Genomic DNA, 11,592 nt, shown 5'->3' with positions numbered 1-11,592 from the left:
GAGTTTACCCTCTTTGAAATCAAGAACCCAGATTTAACTCTCCAATTGCAGGTAGCTGCAGATTCTATAAACAACTTGTTTCATAAGTGCTTCTCCTTTCCTGGACTCTAACCTTAGAGCTCTGTGACCTTCCCAGGGCAGGCACAAACAGACGAGGCTTTCAGACAAGGGGAGTTTTTGATCTGGAGTCCTCAGAAAAACTGGAAAGCTTTCAGAGCAACTCCTAGCCCCACAGCTACCTAGCTAGAGAATTAAGGGCAAATCTTTTCCTTTCCTTTGGCTTCAATTTCAGAGTTCCATGCTATTATTTTGGAAACATCATAAATTTCTTTCAGTCTCTCTTCTGATGTCTGAATTAATTTTACAATATACCTGCGAAGTGACTCAGCCTCCCATTGTATACCTCCAGGGTCAGGGAACTCATGACCTATCCAGGCAGGGATCTGGGGAGAGAATGTCTTTACAGTAAAGGGACTCCATCTCTCCATTTCGTTGGTTCTAATTATCCATCCCTCCATCCTTCCATTTACTATTTCATTCATTCAATCTCCAAACATTTACCAAATGCCTGGCACTATGCTAAGTGCTATGGATACAAAGATAAAACATAGTCCATCTCCTGGAGGAGTCACCATGTGATAAGACAGAGGCAGGGAGAGGTGATAGGTGGGTTGCCATGCAATGTGGTGGCACCAAAGTAGAGGGATGCAGAGTGCTCTGAGTACCCCAGTGACAGCGCCCTTACCTACTAGGGGAAAGAGGAAGATGCTCAAAGCCTGTCTAACAGAATCATTATACATCCAGTAAGTGGGACATTCTCTAAGTACATTCTGGTACAGCCGGCTACGGCAATACTATGCTTTTACTCAAATGAGTGATGTACACCTCTGTTTCTTAACAGGGAAAGGCAGGCATGATGTGTTGTGAAGGGAAAACAATTATAATATAGTTTTGACTGCATTAGGATACTGTTGGCAGTTCCTCGAAAATCACACACAGGGGCCTCCCTGCTGTCCAGTGCTTAAGACTCCACACTTCCACTGCAGGGAGAGCAAATTCGATCCCTGGCCACGGAACTAAGCTCCTGTATGCCATGTGGTGCAGCCAAAACATTAACAAAAAATTAAACACAAAGTCACCACATTACCCAGCAATTCCACTCCTAGGTGTATACCTACAATAACTGAAATAGGACCATTATTCATCATCGTCCAAAGTAGAAAGAATCTAAATGTCCAAGAACTGATGAATGGACAAATTAAATAATATCTGTCTGTACAATGCAGTATTATTGAGCCACAAAAAAAAATGAAGTACTGGTACATGCTAAACAGGGATGAACCTTGAAAATATTGATTATGCTAATGAAAGGAGCCGATATGAAAGGACAGAGATTGTATGATTCTATGTATATGAAATGTCCAGACTAAGCAAATCCATAGAGGCAGAAAGTAGTTCAGAGGTTGCTGCAGGCCTGGGCTGTGGGGAGGAATGAGGTGTGGTGCTACTGGGTAGAGGCTTCTCTTTGAGGTGATGAAAATGTTCTGGGACTACATCGTGGTGATGATTGCAGAACTCTGTGAATATACTGAAAACCCCCTGGGCTGTAAGCCTTAAAAGGTGAATTTTGGACTTCCCTGGTGGTCCAGTGGTTTAGACTCCACATTTCCAGTGCAGTGGCAGCGGGTTCAATTCCTGGTGGGGGATCTTAGATCTCACATGTCACATGGTGTAGCCAAAATAAATAAATATATTTTTAAAAGATGAATTTTATGGTGTGTGGATTATCTTTCAATAAAGAAATATTTTCAAAATTTAGTCATGCATAATATCCCATTATAATAAGGAAAACTGGGCTTCCTTAGTGGCTCAGATGGTAAAGAATCTGCTTGCAACACAGAAGATCCGGGTTCAATCCCTGGCCTAGGAAGATCCCTTGGAGAAGAAAATGGCTACCCACTCCAATATTCTTGCCTGGGAAATTGCCTGGACAGAGGAGCCTACTGGGCTACCGTCTATGCGGGTCATAAGAGTCGGACACAATTGAGTGACTTTCATTCACGTAATAAAAAGTATATATCTTTCTTTTGTAGGAAAAAATTTGGAAAGTTAGGTATTGAATTTCTATATGCAACAGCCATGTCCTGGCTAAATGTGTTTTTACTTATTTGCATGTTCCATTTGTATTTATTCGGACATTCACACGACAATTCACTGAGCGCACAGTGTGGGGATCGCTGTGTGGAGGGTGTGCATGCAGGATCTCACTCAGTTCTCAAAATTAACCCGTGAATTGATATCATGATTTCCCAGTGCTCAGTGAGGACAAGGAAATGGCCCGCAGGCACACAGTGAGTAAGAGGAAGAGCTGAGAACCGAACTACAACAGCACAATGTTACAGCCCCAACTCTAAACATCGTGGGAACTGGAGTCCTGAGGTATGAGGCTCCTCCTTGCGAATGAGACGGAGCAGAAATAAAGGGACTGTCTCCAGGCAACAGACTGAAGAGGAAGCTCTGCCTTCTCCATGCTTGCACCGTTTTCCAATGATCATTTGTCAAAGCTGACCTGGTCCAGGCCAGAGCAATGCCTGGGAAGAACTGGGCAACTACAAACCACATGACAGTCTTAGAAAAGTTGATGAGTTCTTGGCCAAGATCATGGATTGTGACTGAAATGAACCTTCTGGAGACCTAAGTTCTAAATGTGATGCTCATCTGCACTCTTTCTGGCAACTGGCAGACCGGTGAGGGGTGAGAGCTCAGGACCGCAGCGAAGTCAGCCCCAAGACGTGACTGCTTCTACAAAGACCAACCTGGGCTGGGGCTCCTCCCTTTCACCAGGAAAGAAACACAGGCCCTAAAGGGTACCCTAATAAAGAGCACTCCTATCTCTGTCCACACTGAACGATCCAGGCTGTCTTCCAAAGTAGACAACAAGCCTGTTTCCAATCACTTAGCTCTTGTACACATGCGTGTGCCTTAGTACTTATATATGTGTGCCTGTCCCACCCCCACACAGTGGTTAAGTCATAACCATTCTGCCCTTTTCCCTGCTCAGCTGGCCTTTGCAACTTGTGATGCAATCCTGGCTCTCAGACTATGAAGACCCCAGGATGCTGCATTCATTTCAGTTCAGTTCAGTCACTCAGTTGTGTCCAACTCTGAGACACCATGGACTGCATCATGCCAGGCTTCCCTGTCCATCACCAACTCCTGGAGCTTACTCAAACTCATGTCCATCGAGTCGATGATGCCATCCAACCATCTCATCCTCTGTCATCCCCTTCTCTTCCTGCCTTCAATCTTTCCCAGCATCATGGTCTTTTCCAATAAGTCAGTTCTTTGCATCAGGTGACCAAAATATTGGAGTTTCAGCTTCAGTCCTTCCAATGAATATTCAGGACTGATTTCCTTTAAGGATGGACTGGTTGGATCTCCTTGCAGTCCAAGGGACTCTCAAGAGTCTTCTCCAACACCACAGTTCAAAAGCATCAATTCTTCAGTGCTCAGTTTTCTTTAGAGTCCAACTCTCACATCCATACATGACTACCGGAAAAACCATAGCCTTGACTAGATGGACGTTTGTTGGCAAAGTAATGTCTTTACTTTTTAATAAAGGTTGGTCATAAATTTTCTTTCAAGGAGCAAGTGTATTTTAATTTCATGGCTGCAGTCAACATCTGCAATGATTTTGAAGCCCCCCGAAATAAAGTCTGTCACTGTTTCCATTGTTTCCCATCTATTTTCCATAAAGTGATGGGACTGGATGCCATGATCTTAGTTTTCTGAATGTTGAGTTTTAAGCCACTTTTTCACTCTCCTCTTTCACTTTCATCAAGAAGTTCTTTAGTTCTTCTTCACTTTCTGCCATAAGTGTGGTGTCATCTGCATATCTGAAGTTATTGATATTTCTCCAGCTTGTTAAATCCAGCTTGTGCTTCATCCAGCTGCATTAGCCAGATATAAAAGGTGGATGAATTATTCTCCCAGTCCCCCTGTTCTAACACATGCCTTCTTGTGACACCCACAATTCTGCAAACATGGACAGCAATGCCCAGACCTTGATGTATCTGGCTGCAGCCTAAAGCTGGCCCACTCCTGGCTCAGGATGACTCTGCAGAAATAGGTGAGGCATCAAGCCAAATCTCAATTTGCTTAACCTGTGCCCTCTCCTGGGATCATACCAGCTGTAAACTGATTCAGTTGCAATTGGTAAAGATATGTTTTTTAACTTTGGAAACTCAAATTCCCCATATAGAACTAGATGGTCTGAAGAATAAAATCCTAGACTGCCCTTATGCTTAAGTGGTTGGGCAGGTCTTAGGAGAGTAGACCCCTCTAAACTCCAAATCAGCCACCCACCCCCCTCACCATCTCCATCAATTCACTCAACAGATACATGGAGAGCACTTACTAGAACAAGCACTGGACGAGTCTGAGCTCATGTTCTCCTGGACCATTCACTGGGCTGTATTAATTAATCATGGGATTAATCAGGCATAGCTTTCAAGGTGAACAGTGCCACACTAGGGGACTACAGGTCCGGGAAACCCACAGGGTGATTTTGGAGGTCCTTTATGAAAAAGGAGTGGTGAGAGGTGGGGGGTGGCTACGGGTGAGGTGAGGTCTTCATCCACCTTGAATCAACACTCCATGAACCTAGAATTCTATGAAAATTTTCAATGTAGCCTAGACATACACCATGTTTCTGGAACCTGTTATTCTCATGCTAACTTCACACTTTCAGCCATAGAAGCACGCCATCTGTATACTATTATGAGCAGTTTTCTTTCTTTTTTTTAAAAAAATAATTTCATTTATTTATTTTTGGCTGTGCTAGGTCTTTGTTGCCGTTTGGGCTTTTCTCTAGCTGCAGAGAGCTGGGGATACTCTCCAGTTGCGGCGCCCGAGCTTCTCATTGTGGTGGCTTCTCTTGTTGCTGAGCACGGGTTCTAGGGCATGCAGGCTTCAGTAGTTGTGGCATATGGACTCAGTAGTTGTGACTCAAGGGCTCTAGAGCACAGGCTTCAGTAGTTGTGGCTCATGGGCTTAGTTGCCCCACAGCATGTGGGATCTTCCTGGATCAAACCCGCATCCCCTGCACTGGTCGGCAGATTCTTCGCTGAGCCACCAGGGAAGCCCAACCATTTTTCTTAAATGAATGCATTCTTTTTGTTTTAATACAATTGTTCAAGAAGAAAATGTTACCCATTGCCATAAATGGAAGATTATAAGTTGCCATGAATTAAAGGTGTTAAAAAAAATAAAAGTTCAACTGAGTAAAATTGAAAGATCCTATTGGCTCTCTTCATTGATTCACGAATTGGGCAGCATCCCATCAAGCAGGAAGATGCTCAGAGAGCTATACAAAATGAAAGACTCTCACAGGCAGGAGGAGATGGGACAAGGAATTAACTGAGTAAGAGTGGATTTCTCTTGGCTTGGTTCCCTTCCATTAAGGGAGGGCACACAACCAGACAATTCTGGACTGACTGGTTTAATATTCTCTGCCTGGGAGAAGTTGAAGCTATAATCAAGTCAGATATTAAATCTGTTTGGTGACATGCACTTAATGCAAGTGACCCCATTTTGGGACCATTATCTCTGTAGACAATTTTCTGCTTTGGGTCAGAGACTCGGCTTAACCAAGAGGTGTGGCAAACACTTCAGGCCACTTGTAGCTGCCTCTTCTGAAGTTTTTGCTGATCTTCGGTGTGACATTCACAGGTCATGATGTGCCATGGTAGTCACAAACCGTGATGTTCTTTGTGGAATCTCTGAGGTATTCAGGAGTCAGGGTTTTTGAGTCACACTTTTTTTTATGTTTTGGTTATTCTCTTTGTTCCTTTTCTTTTTTAAAAATTTACTTTTTATTGGCGTACAGTTGCTTTACAATGCTGTGTTAGTCTCTACTGAACGACAAAATGAATCAGCCTTATGTGTACATATATCCCCTCCCTTTTGGACTTCCTCCCCATTCAGGCCACCACAGGTCATTAAGCGGAGTTCCCTGTGCCATCCAGTAAGTTCTCATTAGCTATCTATTTTATACACGGTAGCGTATGTATGTCAGTCCCAATCTCCCAATTCTTCCCACCCTCTTTGCTCCTTTTCTGATATTCCAGTCTTGGGGAAGTCATTTGCTTGGGGGTTAGTAGCTGTGAATATGCGGTTCAAGATTTTGAGAGGATACAACACACTAGGGAAATTACTCTGATTATTATAAGCCAGATACTTCCCAATCCCTAGAACATACCCTAAAGCTGTGGTCTCCAAAACCCAAATCAGTCAAAATCAAATAAGTCAAGGAAAGGCTCCGTTGAAAGAATCACTTTCTTAAGCCACATGGCTTGCTCAAAGATTTCACGCTTGGGTAATGTTCAACTTCCCCAGAAGAGTTAATCCAGGTGTCTCAAGTGTTCTGGACCACAGCACAGACATCTATTTGTTCAAATAAATGATAATCAGTGGGTACTTTATTATCAAGAACAAGTTGTTCAGAGAGCCTAAGGATTTTTGTTGGGTAGGGGCTTCCCAGGTGGTGCCAGTGGTAAAGAACCCACCTGCCAATGCTGGGGACATAAGAGATGCAAGTTTGATCCCTGGGTTAGGAAGATCCCCTGGAAGAGGGCATGGCAACGCACTCCAGCATTCTTGCCTGGAGAATCTCATGGACAGAGGAATCTATGGGGTCAAAAAGAGTCGGACACAACTGAGTGACTAACACTTTCAGACTTTCAGCCATAGCGTTAGCAGAAGATCTTGCAATCCCCTCTTTGTTTGTTTGTTTGTTTAATATTTATTCTTCACTGTGGCATATGGGATCTAATTCACTAACCAGGGATTGAGCCCAGGCCCTGTGCATTGGAAGCACAGTTTTAGTCACTAAACCATCAGGGAAGTCCCCAGATCCTGCAATACTTTTAACAGTTGAGGAGAGGTTCCTGATCATAGCCTCATTTGCACTTACTACCTGGAAGAGTAGTAATCTGCCTTCAGTTCAGTTCAGTCACTCAGTCATGTCTGACTCTTTGCGACCCCATGAATTGCAGCACGCCAGGCCTCCCTGTCCATCACCAACTCCCAGAGTTCACTCAGACTCATGTCCATCAAGTCGGTGATGCCATCCAGCCATCTCATCCTCTGTCATCCCCTTCTCCTCCTGCCCCCAATCCTTCCCAGCATCAGAGTCTTTTTCAGTGAGGCAACTCTTCACATGAGGTGGCCAAAGTACTGGAGTTTCAGCTTTAGCAACATTCCTTCCAAAGAACACCCAGGGCTGATCTCCGTTAGAATGAACTGGTTGGATCTCCTTGAAGTCCAAGGGACTCTCAAGAGTCTTCTCCAACACCACGGTTCAAAAGCATCAATTCTTCGATGCTCAGCCTTCTTCACAGTATAACTCTCACATCCATACATGACCACTGGAAAAACCATACCCTTGGCTAGACAGACCTTTGTTGGCAAAGTAATATCTCTGCTTTTTCATATGCTATCTAGGTTGGTCATAACTTTCCTGTCAAGGAGTAAGCGTCTTTTAATTTCATGGCTGCAATCATCATCTACAGTGATTTTGGAGCCCGAAAAAATAGTCTGACACTGAAGCTAATATTGAATCATGAATGTGTCCTGATAAATCCCACTCGAGTCTGTGTCTCAGGGCTCGAAAGGCATCGCCCATGGAGGTTAAGAAAATGTGAGGGCCTGGAGACCACACAGGCATATTTATTCAGTCTGTCTTTTTGTACAGAATTTGGGATCAGAGGCAGGAAATCAGACAGGGAAATGGACACCCCCCAACCCGGGTCAGATTGTCTGATACAATACAGAGGGGGCTGAGTTTGTTCCAGGGAAACTGAGGCATTGGAAATCAGGATAAGTTTGTGACAGGGAAAACTACAGAATCACCACCATCGTAACAAATCCAACAGTCATCTGGAGGTTAGGTAGGTTTAGTTGCTCAGCTGTTTGACTCTTGTGACATCAAGGACTGTAGCCCAGGTTTCTCTGTCCATGAGATTTCCCAAAGCAAGAATACTGAAGTGGATTACCATTTCCTTCTCCAGGGGACTTTCCCATCCTGGGGATTGAAGCCAGGTGTCCTGCATTGCAGGCTGACTCTTAACCGACTGAGTCAGTTGCACTACTGTTATTTGCAATGTCAGATCGGAGAAGGCAATAACACCCCACTCCTGTACTCTTGCCTGGAAGATCCCATGGACCGAGGAGCCTGGTAGGCTACAGTCCAAGGGGTTGTGAAAAGTCAGACACGACTGAGCAACTTCACTTTCAATTTTCACTTTCATGCACTGGAGAAGGAAATGGCAACCCACCCCAGTGTTCTTGCCTGGAGAATCCCAGGGACGGGGGAGCCTTGTGGGCTGCTGTCTATGGGGTCACACAGAATTGGACACGACTGAAGCGACTTAGCAGCAGCAGCAGCAGCAATGTCAGATATCTAAACAACAGCATTCTCTTTCCAGGCCAGAACAAGACAAAAGGTGGACAAAAGATCATAGGGCTTCCCTGGCGGTACAGTCATTAAGAATTCGCCTGCCAACGCAAGGGACACAGGTTCGATCCCTGGTCCAGAAAGATCCCATATGCCAAGAAGCAACTAAGCCTGTGTACCACAACCAAAGAGTAGTCCCCGCCTACCTCAACGAGAGAAAGCCTGTGTGCAACAACAATGACCCAGCACAGTCACAAAGAAATAAATCTTTTACAAGGTTAAAAAAATTAAAAATTAAATTAAAAAAAATTTTTTAAAACTTCATGGTGTAGGAATTAGGAAAAGATGGTAAATTAGGGAAGGAGAAATGAAAGAAACTTTCCGGGTCCAAAGGCAGGAAGTAGTCTACTTCAATATCAGCTACTTTTCCTAGTCCATTCAATTTTGAAGTCTCTGGCTGGTGTGCAGTTCCTAGAGTTTAGAGGAGTCCTTTGAAGTTGAGAAATGAGGACCCAAGGTTTAAGTCCGTGATATTTGGCTGTCATCTGGGTAGTGAGGAGAACTCGCTATATAAAATGTTCCCTTCCAAAGAGATCCAAGAGCAGTCTTTGTGCTTAGTGACTCCAAATTAGAAGGGTGGGGAAAACACTTGAAGCTTTAGTTTGGAGAGTCATGGCCAGATATTTGAGGAAACTAGAATTCAGGATCCAGTCCAGTTTACAGGAACATGTCTGAGATTTATCTTTGAATCCATAACACTTAGCATAGTGAGAATAAATGAAATAATGAACAAAAGGAAGGAAGGATGGAGGAATGGATGGATGGATGAATAATTAGAGCCAAAGATGATGGAGAGATGGAGTCCCTTTACTGTAAGGACATTCTCTTCAAAGATCCTTGCCTGGAAAAGTAATGAGTTCCCTGACCCTGGAGTTGTGTAACAGGAGGCTGAGACTTGGCAGGAACACTGTAAAGTTAATTCAGGCATCAGAAGGGAGACCGAAAGAAATTTAGGATGCTTCCAAAATAAGACTATGGAGCTCTAAATAAGTGCATGGAAATAGAAACCCAGGGAAATGAAAAGGTTTGCCCTTAATTCCCCAGCTTGGCATCTGTGGGGCTAGGAGTCACTCTGAGAGTTTTCCAGTTGTTCTGAGGACCCCAGACCAAAGCCTCCCCTTGGCTGAAGGCTTCTGTCTGCTTGCGCCTGCCCTGGGAATCTCATAGAGCATGAAGGTTACAGTCCAGGAAGGGAGAAACACTTATGAAACCCGTTGTTTGAAGAGTCTTTGGTTACCTGTAATTGGAGAGTTTTTGTCCTGGCTGTTAATATATTGGTATAAGAGGGCAAACTCCGTGGGGAGAGTATCTTAGAAGCGGCCAGGGGTGGGGGTAGGGTGAAGGCGGGTGGGGAGGGCAGGAGCTGGGGCCAGAGATGGAGAGGGCGGGACCTGGAGGGGGGCAGAGCTGAGAACGGGACCGCATTGCCCCTCCAAACTCCTAGAGACCTGCAGCCACAGGGGCTGCGCTCTTTCTGCACTGTGGCTCTTTGCTCTGATCCTGACCTCGCTCTCCACTTCCACGGCTTGGAATGAGTACTCCTGAAGCGCAGAGAGCGGGGTGACGTTTGGAAATATTTAGCCCGGGCAAGGTGCCAGAGATGCATATAGGGTAAATGTTCCCTAGCAGCGGCACGCCCTCTGGACTTGGAGTTTTGCACTCAGCCAATCTGGTGGCCTCAAGAGACACAGGGGAGGGTAAACACCCCAAGTCACAGCTGCACGGGCTATGACACGTGCAGAGAAAAATCAGCTAAACTCCTGCCTTGGTGTTGAGAATGTGGGAGAGCATCTCCTATTTTCCTCTTGATTATTAGTATAGTGTGTGTGTGCGCATGTGTGTGTGCGCCAGTCACTCACTCGTGTCTGACTCTTTGCGACACCATGGACTGTAGTCCGCCAGGCTCCTCTGTCCATGGATTCTCCAGGCAAGGATACTAGAGTGGGTTTCCATTTCCTTCTCCAGAGGATCTTCCCAACCCAGGGATTGCACCCTCATCTCCTGCATTGCAGGTGGATTCTTTACCATCTAAGCCACCAGGGAAGCCCCGATTGTTAGTATGGATGAGGCCAAATTATGGAGAGTGGCTCACCAGAATATTATTATCGATTCTGGAACCAGGATGTGTGGGTTCCCATCTGGCTCAACACTTAGTAGGTGTGTGTTCTTACTCAGGGGATGTCCCTTTGCTGTGCCTCAGTTTTGCCCATCTAAAATGGGAGTGACCACTGGGTTGTCATTGGACTGTTGTGAGATTGAAATGGGTTATTTTTAAAAGTGCATGGAATGGGCAAAGTAAAAACAAGGGGGGGATTCATAAATAAAGAAGTTGTTCTAACATGCGGTGTATTAATAGACACTCTGAGGTGTGATAAAGTCCATGGATCAAGAGCCAACTGCTATTTAAGAGCTAGTTTGTTACTCCCATGGGGTTTTGTTACTCCCAGTTCCCCAGAGGAGGGGGCTGACGCCACCTGGTGGGCACAAGGCAAAGCACTAGGTGTGTCAGAGGCAGAGGAAGGACGGAGGAATTGCAGGTAAGAACTTTATCTTGGTTGGTGGGAGGCAGGGTGAAGGAGCTAGCCAGCTCCTCGCCCCCACCCTCCCATGCTCTGGGGCTTAGGGACTACCAACAGTTGTCAGGTCCTTGAACTGTGGTGTTGGAGAAGACTCTTGAAAGTCCCTTGGACTGCAAGGAGATCTAACCAGAAGGAGATCAGCCCTGGGATTTCTTTGGAAGGAATGATGCTAAAGCTGAAACTCCAGTACTTTGGCCACCTCATGAGAAGAGTTGACTCATTGGAAAAGACCCTGATGCTGGGAGGGATTAGGGGCAGGAGGAAAAGGGGACGACAGAGGATGAGATGGCTGGATGTCATCACTGACTTGATGGACGTGAGTCTGAGTGAACTCCGGGAGTTGGTGATGGATAGGGAGGCCTGGTGTGCTGCAATTCATGGGGTCACAAAGAGTCGGACATGACTGAGCGACTGAACTGAATTGACCTCGAGTGACTAGGACAGGATGATAGTGGCCCATGTGGAGGGCCTAATAAAGAAAGAAGTTAGGGAACAGGT

This window comes from Ovis aries, chromosome 14, assembly GCF_016772045.2.
Source record: "Ovis aries strain OAR_USU_Benz2616 breed Rambouillet chromosome 14, ARS-UI_Ramb_v3.0, whole genome shotgun sequence".
Classification (NCBI taxonomy): Eukaryota; Metazoa; Chordata; class Mammalia; order Artiodactyla; family Bovidae; genus Ovis; species Ovis aries.
The sequence above is the reverse complement of the archived record's forward strand: the minus strand, read 5'-3'. Positions refer to the sequence as shown.